The sequence below is a fragment of the Nicotiana tabacum genome, chromosome 6, assembly GCF_000715075.1.
Source record: "Nicotiana tabacum cultivar K326 chromosome 6, ASM71507v2, whole genome shotgun sequence".
Classification (NCBI taxonomy): domain Eukaryota; kingdom Viridiplantae; phylum Streptophyta; class Magnoliopsida; order Solanales; family Solanaceae; genus Nicotiana; species Nicotiana tabacum.
In genome coordinates, this window is record NC_134085.1 from 23,880,457 (window position 1) to 23,902,354 (window position 21,898).

General features: G+C 39.1%; 1 long non-coding RNA gene across 1 annotated transcript; it reads right to left on the reverse strand.

Moving 5' to 3' along the window:
- Positions 1-14,260: 14,260 nt before the first annotated feature.
- On the reverse strand, positions 14,261-20,422 carry LOC107798518 (uncharacterized). The gene is made up of 2 exons (XR_001650905.2): positions 19,904-20,422; positions 14,261-14,491 (listed from the first exon to the last, which is right to left on the reverse strand). It is a non-coding gene; the product is annotated as an uncharacterized LOC107798518 (long non-coding RNA).
- Between the last annotated feature and the right edge of the window lie 1,476 nt (positions 20,423-21,898).

Below are 21,898 nucleotides of genomic sequence, written 5' to 3' on the forward strand. Positions count from 1 at the left end.
GTGCTGCGAACGTCGTGCTGCCACCTTGCTAACACTGATGACTCCACGTCTGAGCAATCAACACCCGCTACCAGGTTCCGAAATACCTGAATCTGCACACGAGGTGCATAGAGTAATGTGAGTACTCCAACCCAGTAAGTAATAAGAGTAAATAAAGACTGAGTAGTCGGAAACGATGAATCCACATTATGATAAACTTAGTAAGCACAACAAACTTTCAAATCAGAATACGAGTCAATCGTCTCATTTAAAATCCAGCTTTTGGTAAAAATCATTTGAAGATGCTTTCCAACAGTTTCAATAGAGGTTCAATACAATTTATAATTAAAGAGATGAAAATCATAATCGCCCCCTCGGGCAAAACATAGTTCGTATACAGCCCCTCGAGCAAAACAGGAATCATAAACACCTCATATCATAAAAATCTCAGTGGAAATAACAAAGCCAAATCAGTGATTAAATTCCGAACATCTCATAAAAACTCCAGCTTAAATGAAAGTTGTTTAAAGGATTTTGTTCAACATTTTCAACAGAGGCTCAGTATAAAGAGGAGTGGAAACAACAATTTCATAAAAACAAGCCCCTCGGGCAAAGCATCAGTCATATATGTATACAGCCCCTCGGGCAAACTTCTCAGTCACTCGAGACTCAAATCTCATCAATTAGTGCTCACACTCAGCACTCACACTCAATAAGTACCATATAGTAACCGCTACAACGCGCAGTCCGATCCAGATATCGCTGCGGCATGCAGCCCGATCCATAAATATATTCATATATATATATATATATATATATATATTGATGTGGCGTGCAACCCGATCCATATATATATATATATATATATATATATATATATATATATATTGATGCGGCGTGCAACCCGATCCATAAATATATAATCCTCACAACCAGGCCCTCGGCTTCTCTCAGTCATTAACCTCACAATTAGACCCTCGGTCTATCTCAGTCATCAACCTCACAATCTAGCCCTCGATATAACATGGAACTCAGCCCAAACAATTTTCACATTTTAAGAAGTAAAGTGATAAAACCAAATTAAACAATAAACAGGTAAAACATGACTGAGGATATGCTTTCAAAATAAATAGAGTGAGGAAAAATAGTGAAAATGCCCCTAAGGATCTCACAGGTCGGCACAAGGCCCGAAACATGGCATACATCCCAAAATATAATATTAATCTCTAAAATATGGAATATCATAAGATTTCAAATCAAATACGCGACTTAACAGTCGTACGGGGCGGACCAAGTCACAATCCCTAACGGTGCACGACTCTACGCTCGTCATCTAGCATGTGTGTCACCTCAAAGTAGCACAACGATGTGAACTTCGGGGTTTCATACCCTCAGGACAACATTTACAATCATTACTTACCTCGATGCCTTTTCCCTCACGAATCGACCTCCGGATGCTCCAAATCTAGCCATAATCAGTACATAACCATTAAAATGTGCTAAGGAGACAAAGCCTACTCGAAAATATCTAATTTACATAAAACAAATCCCGAAATTGCTCAAACCTGGCCCCCGGGCCCACGTCTTGAAATCCAATAAAAGTCACATCAATAGAATCCCCATCCTCTTAAGAGTTCATACATATCGAAAGTACCAAAATCCACATATAAACGGCCCCTCAAATCCCAAATCCTAGGTCTCTAATTACAAGCCCTAGTTTTTTAATGCTAGGCTTAAATTCCATGATTAATTAGGTAGAATTCACACAAGAATCGAGTATTGAGTTCAAAAATCTTACCTCCACGTGTTATCTCTTGAATCCCTCTTCAAATTCTCTCAAAAAGCTCCAAAATTGCCAAAAAATGGTAAACGTTATCCCCAAAATTGCGAAAAAGACGACTATTTAAACATTCTGCCCAGGCCTCATTTCCTTCTTCACGAACGCGGTCAACGCCTCGCGTTCACAAAGCCCAAAATAACATTAACCAAAATCTCCTCTTCGCGATCATGACCTGCCCATCGCGAACGCGATACTTCCTCAGAAAACTCTTCGCGAACGCACCACTTCACCCGCGAACGCGATGAATAACTTGACCTCTGAGCACTTTCCTCTATGCGAACGCGGAGCTTCACTCGCAAACGCGATGACCAAACACTCAGTCGAGCGAATGTGGATCCTTCCTCGCAAACATGAAGGCTAAAATTCCAGCCTTCACCAACTAACCCTTCGCGAACGCGAAGGACTAACTCTCTGCGACACTTCAGTTGTTTTTCTGTAATTCCAAACATCATGAAATGGTCCGATTGACCACCCGAAACTCACCCGAGGCCCTCGGGACCTCAACAAAACATGCTAACATATCCCATAACTTCATTCAAACTTGTCCCAACCTTTGGAATACTCAAAACAACATCGAAATACCAAATTTGCATCGAATTCAAGCCTAAGAATTCCAAAATCTTCTAAATTACGCTTTTGATAAAAAACCCAACCAAACCTCATCCGAATGACCTAAAATTTTGCACACACATCCTAAATGATACAACGGAGCTACTTCCACTTCCGGAATTCCATTCCGACCCCTATTTCAAAATCTCACCTATCAATTGGAAAACGCCAAAATCTCAATTTCGCCAATTCAAGCTTAAACCTTCCACGGACTTCCAAAATGCATTTCGATCACGCTCCTAAGTCCCAAATCACCTAACAGCGCTAACCAAATCATAAAATTTACAATCCGAGGTCATCTACTAACAAGTCAAAACTTGGTCAAACCTTTCAAATTTTAAGCTTCGAATTGAGAACTGTTCTTTCAAATTCATTCCGATTATCCAGAAAACCAAAACCAACAATTTAGATAAGTTATGATACATCACACGAGGCAAGTCATGCCCGAGAACTGGCAATCGAAGTGCAAAAGCTCAAAACGACCGGTCGGGTCATTATATCCTCCCCCACTTAAACATACGTTCGTCCTCGAACGTGCCCAGAGTTGTTCCAAAAGCCAACCAATCACTGAATAACCTTACCATGCACATACCCGAGGGTGATCCTACATCACCCTATCTCATATAGGTCCGATAACGCAATGTAACTGAAATTTCACAATCCAACCTAGCCCATAAACCTTAGAACCACATTTCCACTACCGAAATCATCCACAAGATCAAAATCTCACATCTATACTTTGAATAAGCCCGAACAACTGTAATAACCCATACCTGCAACCTCAGGTGCAATTACATGATATACCACATAACTCAAACACTTGTAGAGATAACTTCTAATCAGAGCAGCTGCGCACAACAACCGAATATTGATAGAAAGCCTCTTATCAACTAAAGTCTCATTTTAACACTTTCATATACTACCACTGATAAATGAAACACGCAGTAAGCCATAACTATTTCTCAGATCAACCATTCATGAAGCCACTTCTCCTTTGGCAAAGACCATAGCAAATTTCTGAGCCGAACCTCGATATTATCCTTCCAACATGCTGAAATCGAATCCATTTGTATTCATTGAGGATCCCAACAATCTCATCTAATCCAACACAATTACTCTCGTGACATGACACATCAATACAGGCTAAAGCCGCAACTTGTGCAATCCGCGCACCAATAAGCAACAATCCGAACATACTCAAACCATGAAAATGACTCAAATGAGAGTTGTATCGCAAGCTTACTACTACCACCACACACAATGCTGAGAACCCGTCACACATCATAGAAACAAAACACACAAATCTAACACGCATGATCATACCTCCACATAGCTTCTCTCCAATGCGCGACCTCATCCAAACACTAGTCCACATGAAACACCTTAAGTCACTATGCTCAAAATCAACAACCGTGCGCAATATGATGTCTAAAGCCAAAGCAATCATCATAACCACCACGAAGCAATTACATAACACCACACAACTCAAACGGACATAACCGATACGCCATTGACCGAGCAATATCCAGTACTCTTCCCGCTCGAATTCCACTGAGATGCCCCAATAACACCGCACCACATGTGCCTATAACCAACAAATCCTAACGTCTCACAACACGGAAAGATAACTCATAGATCCCCCTGATTACTAATAGCTCGATAACAACCGAATCAACACATCCCTTATCAATAGCAACTCAAAGTCCACAAAGCCGTCTCGATGCAGAACACACATCTATATAGGTCTACCAATGAACCACACATCAACTCTAGTCACCCACGACAGATAAATAACCCTCTGAAGGTTCACAATGACTGAATCATAGCACATACTATCATCTGACTAACTTACCCATATCTTTACAGTCCACAACCACGAGCTAACCTGTTTACAAGAACTTCCAGCCTCCAAGTCCATAAAGCACACGAGTTACCATATCTGATCCCAATTTTGCCGCTCGAATATACAACACACCTCTAATACTCGATCATCCCAAGAGAGGTACACCTATGATTCTTCTGTGCCACCAAGAAACCTCGAATATCATCAGACAATCAGACAAGATAGTGCCGTAGTACCAATAGAGCATCCATAACTCAAACACATCGCCCTATCTGAAATGTATACCCTCATCAAGCCACACCAATCAGTGATCTCATTTATCTAGTCACCTGAAGCTGCCCATGCTATCTAAGAATTTGTGACCTTACTTTCAAATCTGAACCGTGACCCTACACATGCAAATCTCAATCCTACACAACATATCGCATAAACCAAACCATCCTAGGATAACCACGAGAACTTCATATCCCTTCCGGGCCACAAGCAACTATGTACTCCACTAGCCAAGAACTTCCCATTGATCCCATCTAGAAGAAAATCACTATACATCCCATGCTCCTCACGCCAATAGGAAAAATATACCTCTCTAATTGTGGTGGAAACCATCTAGAGCTCTTCGAATCCCATTTGCACAACACTAAATCGTCAGCACTAAATCCATCTAACTCAACCGAGCTACGCAGGTCACTAAACCCAAGAGAATTATCGCGAAACACATGTAGAAACTCATTACCTCATAAGTACCCAAAGAACTCATCATATCCTTTCCCCTGCCGAGCCGACCTACTACCAAGTTATCCCATCTATACAAGCCCCTCTGAATTTACCTTAGACTTGATACTTATTCCTGCTATCACATCACAATCCTCGACCCGGACTCGCCACACGAGACTCGAGCATAACACCACACCGTCTAAGGCTCATAAGCCACTGAATACTCTCTTAAATATTCCCATAAGAACCACGTTCAAAATATCTAACTTGAAGAGACTTCTTGCGAATTCCAAGTCATTACCTTCACCTTCCTAATATTGATATATATATAGACTCCCATAATTGATATAGAAATGCCACAAGTCTTGACACCCTCCAATAAAAAACTCAGTTTCTAGCCATATATACAACTTGAAAATATCTAATTATCACATGTAAAATCTTGAACACATTAGAACCATTCTCGAGATTCATTCACTCTACTCAAACTGCAATTAGCCTGATCAAACGAACCGAACAACCTGTTCCTCAATAGCACTCCAACACCGCAGAGTGTAACCTCATCCTAAAACAACCAAGCAGCTTCCTGCTCTATGCACCGAGCATCCTTTACCAACAACAACTCAAGACATTATGTTATTCTCACACACCTATGAAGCATATTATAACCTTTGTCAAGAATTTTCCTTTACTCGAGTCATCTTCGGTCTCAAACTCCGTAGGCCATAACTGATTCTCCCGTACGCCTCAACTGGTACCAACATTGCACATAACCGAGCAGTCAACTAATCAATAGGAGACTCCCCCACTTGGCTCGAAGCCATAGATCAAACACACACGATAACTCATAACGCATATGCTCTATTGCTGCCATAGTACCAAAGTGAGATTAAACTCCATACCTTATGGCTCGTGGAACACAGACCATTTAGTACTTTAAACCTTCTGTAAATCTCACATTCACCCTTGTAACAGTCAAGCCCACTCTCTTAAGCGACCCAAATTTAAATTTCAACACATATAATTCACTTGTAAATGAGATCTTCTAACAGACAACATAAGGATCACGCAACTTCAGAACACTCCGCAGGAGGTAACCCACCTGCTTTACCTCAAACTAACATTTCTATATACCTTCCACCGTCATAGACATTACGCAGTCACTTGATCATACTGAGTCAGATCTCATACCGCAATATGAAATTTACTTCACTCCCAACTAGGACATATGAAAAGATTCTTCACACACCCATAACTTGGGGTTATACATCCAATCACGATGGAAATCAAACACCAAATAGTCCTGGCTACCCCAAAGCAGACCCTTCTCGCCTTATTCGATTCATATGAACACATCTTGTAGTCATATCACCCTCATCACACAGCTATCCAGTCATTACTTCCCTTAACAAGGATACAACAGAACATATAGATCCAGAAACACGCCCTCACGCAATCAACAGCTTAGGGCTCAAGCTATAGGCAAAAATCTGGCCCCAAGTCTTTCAGACTGGCCCAACATCAACACACAAAGATCACATCTCGCCCCTCGATCAGGGAATCACAAGCCATCGATGCATAACTGATATTGAGCGCTCATGCGCGCATACGAATGCGTGGAAGGAATTCAAATGGTTACACTCCAAGCTGAATCAAAGACGTACGATAAGAATTCAAGAATGTGAAGTTTTTACTAAAGGTTTTGTAGCCTCTCGAGGATAAATACAGATTTCTCCGTACCGATCTGCGAGACTCTACTAAACCTGCTCATGACTCGTGAGACCTATGTAACATAGGATCTAATACCAACTTGTCATGACCCAAACCCGACCCGGTCGTGATGGCACTTATCATGAAACTAGGCCAGCCGACACAACTCCTGAATCAACCATTTTTCTAATAAAAGTTTTTTATACCATTTATAAACAATAATTCTCATAATGAAATTTTAAAGAAAAGTGCAGAATAATTACACAAGCCCGACATCAGGGTTTTACTAGTCATGAACATCTACCAAGGTTTGAGTACAATAAGAGTCTAAAAATGTACTAAATAGAGTAATAAAAATGAGAGGAAGGAAGCAGTGCTGCGAACATTGTTCAGCCACCTTGCTAAATCTGATGACTCCGCGTCTGAGCAATCAACACCCGCTACCAAGTTTTGAAATACCTAAATCTGCACATGAGGTGCAGGGAGTAATGTGAGTACTCCAACCTAGTAAGTAATAAGAGTAAATAAAGACAGAGTAGTAGGAAATGATGAATCTACATTATGATAAACTCAATAAGCACAACAAGCTTTTAAATCAGAATACGAGTCAATCGTCTCATTTAAAATCCAGCTTTTGGTAAAAATCATTTGAAGATGCTTTCCAACAGTTTCAATAGAGGTTTAATACAATTTATAATTAAAGAGATGAAAATCATAATCGGCCCCTCGGACAAAACATAGTTCGTATACAGCCCCTCGGGCAAAACAGGAATCATAAGCACCTCATATCTTAAAAATCTCAGTGGAAATAACAAAGCCAAATCAGTGCTTAAATTCCGAACATCTCATAAAAACTCCAGCTTAAATGAATGTTATTTAAAAGCATTTGTTCAACATTTCTAATAGAGGCTCAGTATAAAGAGGAGTGGAAACAACAATTTCATAAAAATAAGCCCCTCGGGCAAAGCATCACTCATATATGTATACAGCCCCTCGGGAAAGCCTCTCAGTCACTCGAGACTCAACTCTCACCAATCAGTGCTCACACTCAGCACTCACACTCAGCACTCATACTCAATAAGTACCATATAGTAATCGCTCCTACAGCCCAACGCTATATCGCTGCGGCGTGCAACCCGATCCATAAATATATAATCTTCACAACTAGACCCTCGGTCTCCCTCAGTCATTAACCTCACAATCAGACCCTAGGTCTATCTCAGTCATCAACCTCACAATTAGACCCTCGGTCTATCTCAGTCATCAACCTCACAATCACTCGGACCATCAGTAAAACAGGGAACTCAGCCCAAACAGTTTTCACATTTTAAGAAGTAAAGTGATAAAACCAGATTAAACAATAAACAGGTAAAACATGACTGAGGATATGCTTTCAAAACAAATAGAGTGAGGAAAAATAGTGAAAATATCCCTAAGAGTCTCAACAGGTCGGCAAAAGGCCCCAAATATGGCATACATCCCACAAATATAATATCAATCTCTAAAATATGACATATCACAAGATTTCAAATCAAATATGCGACTTAAAAGTCGTACGGGACGGAGCAAGTCACAATCCCCAATGGTGCACGACTCCACGCTCGTCATCTAGCATGTGCGTCACCTCAAAGTAGCACAACGATGTGAAATCCGGGGTTTCATACCCTCAGGACAACATTACAATCATTATTTACCTTGATCCGGTCCAAACTCTAGCCCGCGATGCCTTTTCCCTCACGAATCGACCTTCGGATGCTCCAAATCTAGCCATAATCAGTACATAACCATTAAAATGTGCTAAGGAGAAAAAGCCCACTCGAAAATATCCAATCTACATAAAGAAATCCCGAAATTGCTCAAACCCGGCCCTCGGGACCACGTCTCGTAACCCGATAAAAGTCACATCAATAAAATCCCTATCCTCTTATGAGTTCATACATATCGAAAGTACCAAAATCCAACTACAAACGACCCCTCAAATCCCAAATTCTAGGTCTCCAATTACAAGCCCTAGTTTTTCAATACTAGACTTAAATTCCATGATTAATTAGGTAGAATTCACACAAGAATCGAGTATTGAGTTCAAAATTTTTACCTTCAGGTGTTATCTCTTGAATCCGTCTTCACATCCTCTCAAAAAGCTCCAAAGTCGCCCAAAAATGGTGAAAGTTAGCCCAAAAATCACGGACAAGACGACTATTTAAACATTCTGCCCAGGCCTCATTTCCTTCTTCGCGAACGCAGTAAACGCCTCGCGTTCGCGAAGCACAAAATAACATTGACCAAAAACTCCTCTTCGCGATCGCGACCTGCCCATCGCGAACGTGATGCTTCCTCAGACAGCTCTTCGCCAACACACCCCTTCACCAGCGAACACGATGAATAACTTGACCTCAAACCCAGCTGACCACTTTCCTCTACGCGATCGCGGAGCTTCACTTGCGAACGCAATGACCAAACACTCAGCCCTTCGTGAACGCGGAGCCTTCCTCACGAACATGAAGGCTAAAATTCCAGCCTTCACCAACTAACCCTTCGCGAACGCGACGACCTACTCGCGAATGCGAATGTCTAACTCTCTGCAACACTTCAGCTGTTTTTCTGCAATTCCAAACAACATAAAATGGTCTGATTGACCACCCGAAACTCACCCGAGGCCCTCGGGACCTTAACCAAACATGCCAACATATCCCATAACATCATTCAAACTTGTCCCAACCTTCAGAACACTCAAACCAACATCGAAACACCAAATTTGCATCGGGTTCAAGCCTAGGAATTCCAAATCTTCTAAATTACGCTTTTGATAAAAAACCCAACCAAACCTCGTCCGAATGACCTGAAATTTTGCACACACATCCCAAATGATACAACGGAGCTACTTCCACTTCCGGAATTCCATTCTGACCCTTATTTCAAAATCTCACCTATCAACCGGAAAACGCAAAAATCTCAATTTCGCCAATTCAAGCCTAAACCTTCCACAGACTTCTAAAATGCATTCCGATCACTCTCCTAAGTCCCAAATCACCTGATGGAGCTAACCAAATCATAAAAATTTCAATCCGAGGTCATCTACTAACAAGTCAAAACTTGGTCAAACCTTTCAAATTTTAAGCTTCAAATTGAGAACTGTTCTTCCAAATTCATTCCGATTACCCTGAAAACCAAAGACAACAATTTAAATAAGTTATGATACATCACATGGGGCAAGTCATTCCTGAGAACTGGCAAGAGAAGTACAAAAGCTCAAAACAACCGGTCGGGCCGTTACATCCGCACAAAAAAGATCAGCAACCCGCTACCGTGACCAGATACACCTGGATGTGCACACAAGGTGCAGGGGTAACGTGAGTACACCAACTTAGTAAGTAACAAGTCCAACCTGTGGACTGATAGGTAGTGACAGACCAAACCTCAATAGGCAAATAGCAATTAACAGAACAGAAATATAGACATGCTTACAGTTCATGTAAAACTCAACAGTAATAGATGCAACTGATCAGTAAAAAGAGTTCAAAACTCATAGATTTCATATATGTACCAATGCACACTAGTATGATCAATGTTCCACAACCTCCACTCACAAGTGCTCAACCACTCGGTACTGTATATGGCCATCTGGCCCAGGGAAGGTCCATCCCAGAATATATATCACTGACTGCATCATTCAGTACCAAGGACACAAGCCGATCCAGCGTCTCGGAGAAGATCCATCTCCCGGTATAGTACTTCGGACAAGATCCATGTCCAGGGAAGATCTATCCCTCAATATAATCATCTACTACGCTCACTGGGGTGTAAAGACTCCTGAGGGGCTTCTCTTAGCCTAAGCACTATATCAATGCCAGTGAAGGTATGATCAATATCGTTGCTGCGGCTTGCAGCCCGATCCCATACTGTCAATCAATATTCGGCTCTCAGCCTCACTCAGTCAATACTCTCCAGTCTCACACACGGGCTAAAATGTCATAATACAAGCCTGAACAATGAAATGATATGTCAAATAGCAATAATCAAGACTGAGGCATGATATAATATGCATGAACATGGCTGAGTATAGAATATACATGACTCTAATGATATGATAGCAAAAAACGACCTATCGGGTCTCAACAGTGTTGGCGTAAAGCCTTAACATGATAATTAACATGATTTGCATCTTATCAACTTGATCACATGATTACAACACAGATATCAACATAAAAGAGTAGCTAAGCAGTGCCATGGAATGATCCAAGCCGCATTTCTCACTATGCACGCCCACACGCCCGTCACTTGGCATAGTGTCACCTTCATAATAGTCATAGAACACATCGTTCGGGGTTTCAAACCCGCAAAACCAAGGTTGGAAGCGTTACTTACATCAAGTCAAGCCAAAACTCTAGCCCACGATGCCTTTTCCTCTTCAATCGGCCTCCGAATGCAACGAATCTAACCAAAAGCAGTTCATAACCATCAATATACGCTAAAGGAGTGAAACCCATACCAAATTACAACACAAAATCCGAAATTGACCAAACCCAACCCTCGGGCCCACATCTCGGAATTCGACAAATTTTACATCAATAAAATCCTTATCTCGCCACGAGTTCATTCACACCAAAAGTACCAAAATTGGACCTCAAATAGTCCCTCAAATCACCACTCAAAGCTCTCCAATTAACCAAGCCCTAACCCTCAATTTACCATTGATTTTCCCTTAAATTTTATGCTAACAACGATAAAAATCACCATAATAACGAGCTTAGGAACCAATGGCCTTACTTCAATGAATCCCTCTGAAAATCTCCCTTGAAATGGCTCCCAAAAGCTTCACCCCGAATGAAATATTGAGAAAAATGGCCAAAAATTGCGAAGGGTGTAATTTACACCTTCTGACCTAGGGATTCCGTACTTGCGGTCATTTCCCGCTTCTGCGGTCTAGCCCACCGCACCTTCGGTTTTCACTTAAAGGTCTGGGACCGCACCTGCGATCAATATCTCGCACATGCGCCATCGCAGATGCGTCCAAACATCAACTTCTGCGGCTCCACCTGACTCACCTATTGGCCGCTTTTGCGGCTTGCTTCCGCATCTGCGGGAATCGCTCCTGCGGCCTCATAACTGCAGATGCGGTTGTGACATCAACCATAAAACTTCAGCTGCAAACTCTCAATTCCTAACCTTCCGTCAACCACCCGAAATCACCCGAGGCACCCGGGACCTCAACAAAAAGCACAAACAAGTCACATATCACTATCCAAATTTATACCAATCTTCAAAACACCTCAAATAATATCGAATCAACCAAATTGCATTGGATTCAAGCCTAAGATTCTAAAAATCTTCCGAATTCTGCTTTTGATCAAAAAGTCTATCAAACCACGTTCGAATGACCTAAAATTTTACACACACATCCCAAATGACACAACAGACCTACTGCAACTCTCAGAATTCCATTCCGACCCCTATATCAAAATCTCACCTATCAACCGGAAAACACCAAAATTTCAATTTCGCCAATTCAAGCCTAAATTTACTCCGGACCTCCAAATCCCATTCCAATCACGCTCCTCAATCCCAAATCATATCTCGAAGCTATCCGAACCATCGTAATTCACATCCGAGCCCTTATTCACATAAGTCAACATCCAGTTGACTTTTCCAACTTAAGCTTACTCAAAAGAGACTAAGTATCTCAAACCTTACCAAACCTTTCCGAACCCTAACCAATCAAACCGATAACATATAATACAGCTGAACAAGACAATAAGAAGTAGAAATGGGGAAAACGGAGCGGTAACTCATGAAACGACCGGTCGGGTCGTTACAAATTGTCCGCTGAGCTCTCCTTTACTCGACGCCCTTTCCGAATTTCTGAGACGTCCATTTTATAACCACTCCATAACTAGTTATGCTTTGGTTATGAGTTCCGTTGTGGGTTGATTATGAATCTTGGTTATGGATCAGTTATGGGTCTGTTATGAAAGTCCCGATCCGTACATTGTCTTCTAGGTGCCTTGTTTATTCACTCCATCACAGCTTACTCTTCTCCTTTGGTGTGCTATTTCTAAAAATCTTCCTTGATTCTGCATCACTTGCTTTGTAGTCTTTCCTACATAATTTACTAAAAATTAGGGAAGAATATGATAATTTCTTTATTTTTACAGAGAAAATTATATATTAAAAATTAAGTAAAATACACTTATCAATTCTCCCTCACTTAAACATTTGCTCGTCCTCGAGGAAAGACTATACAATAAAGAAGAAATATATTTTTTAGGAATATAAATCTATACACTCATAACTTAGCAAAAACTAATGACTTCACTTAGAGATTTTAGTTCCTTTGAACTTTGTATAACTTGCTTTGTCTATATTTCCATTTTTACTCTGTAAGTATCACTGTTAGTTATCTTTGTATTTAAAAAGAATCAAGACTTCGTGAAATCAATTATTTACAATAAATCATAGGTTTGCCTTTCTTGTCAATCTCCACGAATGTAGATCAATACTAACTTTAGAATCTCTTAGGACTTTTATTGACTTGTAATGTTGGATTGAGGGCTTGGTAGGATACAAGAATATTTATAGTGACTTATCTCTTTGCTAGCTTGATTTTATAAGCTTGATGATTTTTGCATATGAATTTAAACTCACGAGGGTTATACTTAATATAAACCCTCTTTGCAATATTATCTATAGATATTCCGTTTTTTCAATTTTTTTCCTTTCTTTTTATACTTTTGTTTTTCTTATGTACAAGTTTTCATTGTTCAATACTCATTACCATAGCTAGGAAAAAGTACAAATGGGTTTTTAAAAAAAATCTCAATTTTTTTTTTTGTGTGGGGCTCCTGGTGATGAGGTTTGAAAGAAGAAAGTAATAGTAATAAAGCTCAAACAAATTTGGATACTGAGGATATATTTTAGTTGGTGGTTATAAAGAAAGGGTCAATCGGTTCAAAGATAGCCTAATTCATTTTTCAAAATTAGCATTGTTTTAGAATTTCGCCTTGACCAACAATGGAGGCAAGTTCTAGTTATTGCTTTGTCTTAATTCACATTTGTCTTATTATTATTTTTCAAAGATTTTATCACAGTAGGATACTTACATTTGCAAAAAGAACCATAAAATTAGAAGTTTTTAATGCTCAATGGACTTAAAATATTCTAGATGTGTTGTCAAAAGTTTATTGAAAGTAATTCATGTATAAATTATATAATATTCTTAAAGTTATTTCCTTTTAAGTGAAAATTTAAGTAGTAAAGATGACAAAGCTGTGCTTTTTTTAAAGGAATAAAAACTAATTTCTTTCATCTTCAACCAACAAAGTACGATAATATATGTGCTTTGAAAATTCCATGGAAAAGTTTGGATTCTTTTGCATTGGACTTCATTATAATTCAATCAACAGGTTAATCAAAAAGATACTACCTGTTATCAACCCAAAGTTTCTTCATCCTTCAACTCGCAAAAACATAACTAGGCATTATACCAACTAGCTGTGATGACACCTAACTCAACTTGCTAGGTAAGTCAGTTAATAATAAATCAGTTCAAATAAATTTATTAAAAGAAGAATAGTAATACAACTGAACTATTATACAAAAGAATTCCTAATGACTGGTAGTGCTAATCAGATTTTGGATTTTTACAAGACTGAATTAAAATAATTACAACATCTGTTTGAAATGTAAATGAACAGAACTCGAATCTAATGCTACCAAGGACAAGTGATATTAATAACTGGAATGCAGATACATCTTCAGATCCAGCTCCTGCCGTACGCAACAACATCAACGTCCAACACCTGCACGCAAGGTACAAAAGTATAGTATGAATACAACCGACCCCATGTACTCAATAAGTAACAAACCTAAACTCAGGTTGAAAGTAGTGACGAGCTGGGACAAGGGTCAGAGTCCAACTCCAATAAAAAACAATAGTTTATAACAAGATAATAAAAATAGTGCAAGAAAAATAACTCAGAGGTATGATGCTCAGCTAGTTCACAGTTACGGGAAAATAGGCATGTTTTTCAAAGATGTCCGTAAAGCTCAATTCCTTTCACCAAATAACCAAAAATATGAGTAAGTTTGAAAATTGTAACAATAATTAAGATGTTTCATTTTCAGATAGCATGAGGAAAGTATATCTCTATACCTATATATTGATAAACAAGTGAAATCATAAATGTCAACAAAAGGTAGCATGAAGAAATGCATCTCTATGCATGTATCTCAAATATACATGTCAAAATGCAATGCATCTTAGTAATGAACTCATGTACTCACACTTTCAGAGTACTCAATCTCACTGTCTCGTATTCTCACTCATCATTCTCAATAATCAACACACTCAGTCACTCAGTACTGTACAGGGCAGATCCCTCCCCCCTCCCCCCCAAACATAAATAAATCCAAGGCAGATTCAGCCCAATGTAAATAACTGCTAGCATTGCGCCCACTGTGGATGTGCAGGCACCGGAGGGGCCGCTCCAGCCCAAGCGCTATAATAAGCCAAATCCTGGTATGAATCAATAAAGCTTGCTGCAGCGTGCAACCCGATCCTATAAATATTACTCACCACAGGCCCTCGGCCTCACTCAGTCATCAATCTCTCTAGTCTCTTGGGCTCACAACACTCATGCTAAGCAGCACTAATCAATAATACGGGATGTGACAACATACGATAACAGAGACTGAGATATGATATGTAATGTGAATGCGACTGAGTACATAACTGCAATCAAACAAATAACTCAATAGAAAAGAACGACTACTGTGGGTCCCACTAGTACCATCATATAGCCTAATCATGATTTCTAGCATAAATTACAGCTCAGGTTCTCTAACACATAGAGTACAGTGAAAATATTCAGATAAGATAGCTACACAGCCCCATAAATAGACTAAATCACCATTTCTACGGTGCACGCCCATACGCCCGTCACCTAGCATGTGCATCACCTCAACATCAATCACATAACACAAATTTCGGGGTTTCATACCCTCATCACCAAGTTTAGAAGTGCTACTTACCTCGAACAAGCCAAATCTAAAATAAAGCAAACCAAACGATGCTCCAAAAATATCATTCCACGCGTACTAACCTCCGAATGACTCAAAACTAGCCAAAAGTAATTCAGTAACATCAAATAATGCTAAAGGAAATAACTCCAAATGATAAAGGTCGAATCTTTAATCAAAAGCCCAAAATCGACCAAAAGGTCAAACCTGGGCCCGTACCTCGGAACCCGACAAAACTCACAAAATCCGACAATCTATTCAATTACGAGTTCAACCATACTAGTTTCACTCAAATCTAACTCCGAATCACTGCTCAAAACTCGAAAATTGACTTTATGATATTTTTGACAAACCCCTCCAATTTCTCTTTTGAAATCATCAACCAAAAACCAAAAATGAGGATAGATTCATGAAATATAATCAAAACCAAGTAGAGAAAACTTATCCAATCCATGTGTTGAAAATCGCTTCAATCCGAGCTCCATAGCTCCAAATATGCTCAAAGGTCTGAAACCTTCGAAATAGAGTACTTTATAATCACTGGGGGAATCAACAAATCTCGATGCTACATATCACATTTCTTGTACGTTGAAGTTTCGTCTTTAGTTAATTGACATAGACTCGGGGATGAGATTGTTTTGAGATTATAAAATTTATGCTATTTATATCAAGCAACAAGTAAGTGCCGTGAAGAAAAATGATAAACTAATCAAAGAAAATGAGTTTCGTTGAAGGTTATCGATTTGGGATAAATTACGGGCCGAGCGATAATACTCGATATTTATGGACTAGTACCACACAAAGTACCATATGACCATGATAGTATGACGTAAAAGGGGTATTAAAAATAAGTAGTAGTTTAAGTAATTTGAGACAATTCTTAATTATATGGGTAATTGATTAATTATCGGGTAACATGATATTACCTAATTAACTAGTGAGTTTGGGATAAGATTAAAACCCCACTCTAACCCCACGTGGCAGCAAGCCACTAACAAAATAAATGACTCTTAATCATATTAGATTAGGTGGCAACCAATTCCAAGATAAGCCATGTAATTAGTAAAAGCTACAAATCTTTTAACAATCAAAAGATACTTATCTTCCAATATTAGGAATTATTAAATCCTAGAAGGTTACATATCTTTGAATATGAACAATTCAAAGATACACATCTTTGAACGATTAAGAGGATAACAAAGAACTCTACATGTGGGAAATCTGAAGCTAACGGAGAAGGCAACCGGCAGTTAACGTAGAAGGGTACGGATCTTCAATAAATCAAACAGAGATTTTGCAATATTAAGGGAGTACGGTGTAATCCTTCGCAAGAATATCATACGGATTTTTTCCTACTCCGGATATGTTAAGGCTACGACCTTCTTTCATTTTGGCATGATCTTGTAATTACACGAGTCTGATAACGAGGCATAAAGAAAAATTCATATCTCGGAATTTATGTATATTTTCCTAGTCTCGTAAGTTGTATTCTCCTTCTCGGGACTTCATATTCAATTGAGTATTTCCTTCTTCCAGTTAAGAGAGCAGAGAATCTATATATATATATATATAGTATTATAGTATTTTCATTACCATAGATCTATAATCGATGGGCATGCCTCTATTGGGCAACCTCTGATCAAATGGTAAGTTATATACTGAGCCTACTGTGGTCGAGCACCTATGAGCGAGTGCAGCATGGCCGAGATACAAAGCCTAGTATGGACGAGCGGCTATGTGCGAGCCTACTATGACAAAGCAGTTTTATATATATACCGAGCCTTATAGGGCCGGACAACTATTTTACTTGCTATATTGAGTGAGTTGAGTCAGTATCAGCCGGTAAGCATATTTTCAGATTATCTTTGACTTTCAGTTATTATATTATCAGTTCAGTTTCAGCTTTCAGCTATATTATTTCCTTGCATACTCGGTTCATTATTTCGTACTAATATCCCTTTTTCCGGGGGACGCTGCACTTCATGCGTGCAGTCCAGACAGACAGACGGGTAGACCTCTTCAGTAGGTGTTGCCCGAGTTCAACTTTATTGGTAAGCTCCACGTCCTTCAGAGTTTCCTAGTCTAGAAGTTTTGTGTACATCTTGTGTATATATGCATATAGGCTATGGGTAGGTTAGGGCCCTATTCCGATCACAGTACATCTATCAGTAGAGGCTTGTAGACATATCCTGTCAGTTTGTGCAGTATGTCTGGCTTGTAGGCCCAGTATGTATATTTTGTTGCTTGTCAGTTGTAGTAGTTATGACGGCCTTGCCGACCCAGCTTTATATTGACATTAGTCAGCGTTAGTTTCCATTCAGTTTTATATTTTGCTTCGCAAATTATCTTGTAATGTGGCCCATGGCCAAAGTATGACATTATATGTTCAGAGTCTCTTAGTCGCAAGTGGTATGCAAGGATAGGTGAGGCACCGAGTGCCGGTCTCGCCCCTAGGTTCGGGGCATGACAAAAGTGGTATCAAAGCAGTTCTGTCCTTGGGAGTCTACAAGTCATGTTTAGTAGGGTCTTGTTTATAGATGTGTGGTGCACTATATTATATAAGTAGGGGACTACAGGGCATTTAGGAGTTGGTTACCTTTCTTTCAAATCTAAATCGTGCTGTAGAACTGAGTTATATAAAATTTGAGTTAAAATTACTTGTTGTCGTTGCATGCACAGATGACGGTGACTAGGAAGACTACGGATAGCCAAAAGAGAGATGTAGTAGGTGAGGGGACTAGCAGGGTACCCCCAGTAGATGGGGCCCAATCTGATGCCCAGGAAGAGACCCCTACTCAGTCATTACCGGCTCCTCCCCCACCTGAGGAGATTCATAGGGAGACCGCACATCTAATTACCCCTCCGCTTCCATCAGATCAGGACTTGAGGGGTGCAATGCATTTGTTGACACAGTTTGTAGCTATCACACCTCCTTTTTACCACCCGAGGGGATATAAGGGAGTTTTCCAATTAAAGTGACAATAATCGAAGCGGGATTATTTATTTCAAATCAGAATCGCCACTTGGGATAATTTATGGTGTCCCAAGTCACCAGTTTAAAATCCCGAATTGAGGAAGATTGACTCCATTTTTTGGTTCGCGAATACAGAAGACTGGATAAGGAATTCTGTTAATCCGAGAGAAGGTGTTAGGCATTCCCGAGTTCCGTGGTTTTAGCACGGTCACTCAACTATTATTAATTGGCCTAATTATCTAACTTATTACATGTTTTAAAACCTACTGTGCATGTTTTAACTTTTAACCGCTTTTATTTATTTAAACAATTATGGAATTTGTTGAACAAGCCACTATGTTGTGCACTTGTTTGTTTTTGTACATGTCGAATCGTATCAGGGGAACCGTACACACAATCTACAACATGTGTATTTTAGTAAGGTTCGAAATTGGAGCCGGGTCACATGAAAGTCACACCCGGATTGGGGATTACGTATCACAACTATGTCACGGGAACCGTATCCATAACTATGATGATTTATTATATCGCGCCTAAAGCAAACTACGAATGTTCATAATTATTGGTTTTACTAAAACTAAGATTGTTTGTAAGGTCATAAACTAAGGAGTTATTTTTACAAGAAATGGGAATTTGATCACCACAAATTATTTAGGCTAATGGCCGAACTTATCTTACTATTATTAAACTCAAACACTGCCTTTGAAACAAGCTCTAGTTCCTCTGTTACGACATAATTTCAACATATCAAACCCATATCTTATACTATTAACAAACTATATTTTCCGAACATGTTACTACTAATTATCTTTACATTTCAACTAACACACAAAAGAGAAGAAACCAAATCATAAATATTTAAAACATTTCCGTAGACAGATATGCAGAATATTCAAAACTTAAGATCTAAAGATTGCATCAGGGAGTAAACGACCTTGTAATTGCGCCAACAAAATGGAGAAGGAAGGTTTAGAAGAGTCAAGTCATTGGATCCTTAGTTAAAATATATGACTGTATGTTGATTTCCTTTCTGTCTATCATGCTTTTCAATCTTGCCACAAAAAGAAAAATGCTTTTGTATCAAATGAAGTTTAAACTAGGAAGAAGTTCGACAAATATAACAATGTTAATACTGCCACAATTTATTCATGCATAACTCAAAATAATACAAAATAAATTTTGACATAAAGATCCAAATTTAAGAGTTCAAGAAATGGACCTTAGCTAAATGAGAACGATTCCTAATGCTCGGGCAAACCACGGACAAGACCATCAACCGAAAATCCGGCAACCTTGACTCTCAAATGGTGACAAACTCGAGCCAGCCCGTATTCTTTCAAAACTCAGACCACAAAACAGAATTTATGCTTCGTTTTTGGAAAATAGAGCAGAGTCGAGGTCTTCTTTTCCTTTCCTTTCTTTAGTCAGATTAAGTATATTCGAAGTTTTCGATTGAAACCACACAGTTCCGGCGAACAACGGTGGCCAGCAGTGGTCATTTTAATCTCTCTTACTCATTCATTTTTAGCTTCTATTTTTCATGTGTTGTCTCTGTTTTCAATCTCCTCCCATTTCTATTTGTGGGTATGGTTGATTTTTCGTTGGCTCTAGAGTGAAGGAGTGGTGGGGCGCCGACAACAATAGGTTTTTGGGCAGGGTGGATGTTGGATCTTGGGAGATGGAGATGGGAGGGTCATTTTTGGTGTTCTGCAGCTTTGTATATGTTCAAATTTTTGCTGGATTCTCCATTGGAAGAGCTCTGCTAAAAAGGGTCCAAAGATGGCTGAAGTTTTTGTTTTAGTCTAAGTCTCCCCTTTTTTGATTTTGGAATTAGGTATTATTTTATAGGGGATATGAATTAGGTTAGATCAATAGGGGAATGGGTATGGGCTCAATATTTTGGGCTTTCCAAATTGGGCCTTTTCAATTAAGACCAAACAAAATTAGACTCAAATTTCATGCTCTTTCCTCTAAAACAAGACCAAAAATACTACACCATTTACTAATTAATCCTACTTAAGTAAAATAACTATTAAAATAAAACTATCCATTAAAACAAACCTATTTTTGGTATTTTTTAAATATCATACTAAAAGATAAAAAATGGAAAAATCATTGTAAAATTAAGATAATCTTGGAACTATTTTTGTATTTTTGAATTGTATGTAAGGTAGATAAATTAAAAGTAACTAGATAAAAATATTAATTAGCTAAATAAAAGAATAATATTTTTTTTGTAATTTTCATTTTTGTGATAAAATAAAGTAAAAGAGTCAAAACTATTTAGAATAGCGATACTAAACCTAAACTAAATATTTACGCTAAAAATGTGTAAAACCTTGGGGAGGGTCAAAAATTACATGTCTACAGCTGCCCCTCTTTGATTGGAAATGCGAAGAGTTTTCAGGTAAAGAACGACGAGACAATTTTTTTTTTACCCGACCCTTATTTAAAGAGACCAAAAACTAAGAGAAAGGAGAATGTGACCGAGCCCTGGTATCTGAGCTGCCTACATATCCTTGGCTATAAAAGAATCAGTCCACATGTAGTTTAGAATTAGGAAGAGTGATGGAGTATACCGAGGTGGAGAGCCGATTGAGGTGTTGTTCCGTCGAAGTTCCGGTCCGCAGTCCTACTATTATATCAAAATAAAAAATGAAAAAGACTAACTAAGCCTATCAGCTACGAGTTACAATATTCCTATCTATGAGTCTTCTAAAGCTTGATCTTGGGTCTTGGTTAGTTTTCATGCAGACTCTAATCTGAATCTTGATGCTTGTTAGCTGAAAGTGTTAGTTCATTCTTCTACGGCTTCTTTGGATCAAGACCGGACACGCAATGCTCGTGACTTCAGCCATGTCTTGAGCAACTCACATCTTTCATCTGCTTCTGCATTTGGATTCACTTCCCTTTTTTTTCTTTTCTTTCTTTTTCTTGGATTGAGACTTCTTCTTTGGTCATCTCAAACCCCCGTGACTCGAGATAAAAACCTTATTCTTCAAGCAACTCGTGCTACCTCGGATTTGAAACTTCAAATGAATTCCCTTGTTTTCCAGGTGGGCACCTGCAACTTAGACTTTAAAATGAATTCCCTTATTTCTAGGTGGGCGCATGCAGCTTAACTTGAAATGAATTCCCCTATTTTCTAGCTGGGCGCCTGCAGCTTAACTTGAAATAAATTCCCTTGTTTTCCAGGTGGGCGCCTGAAACTTAA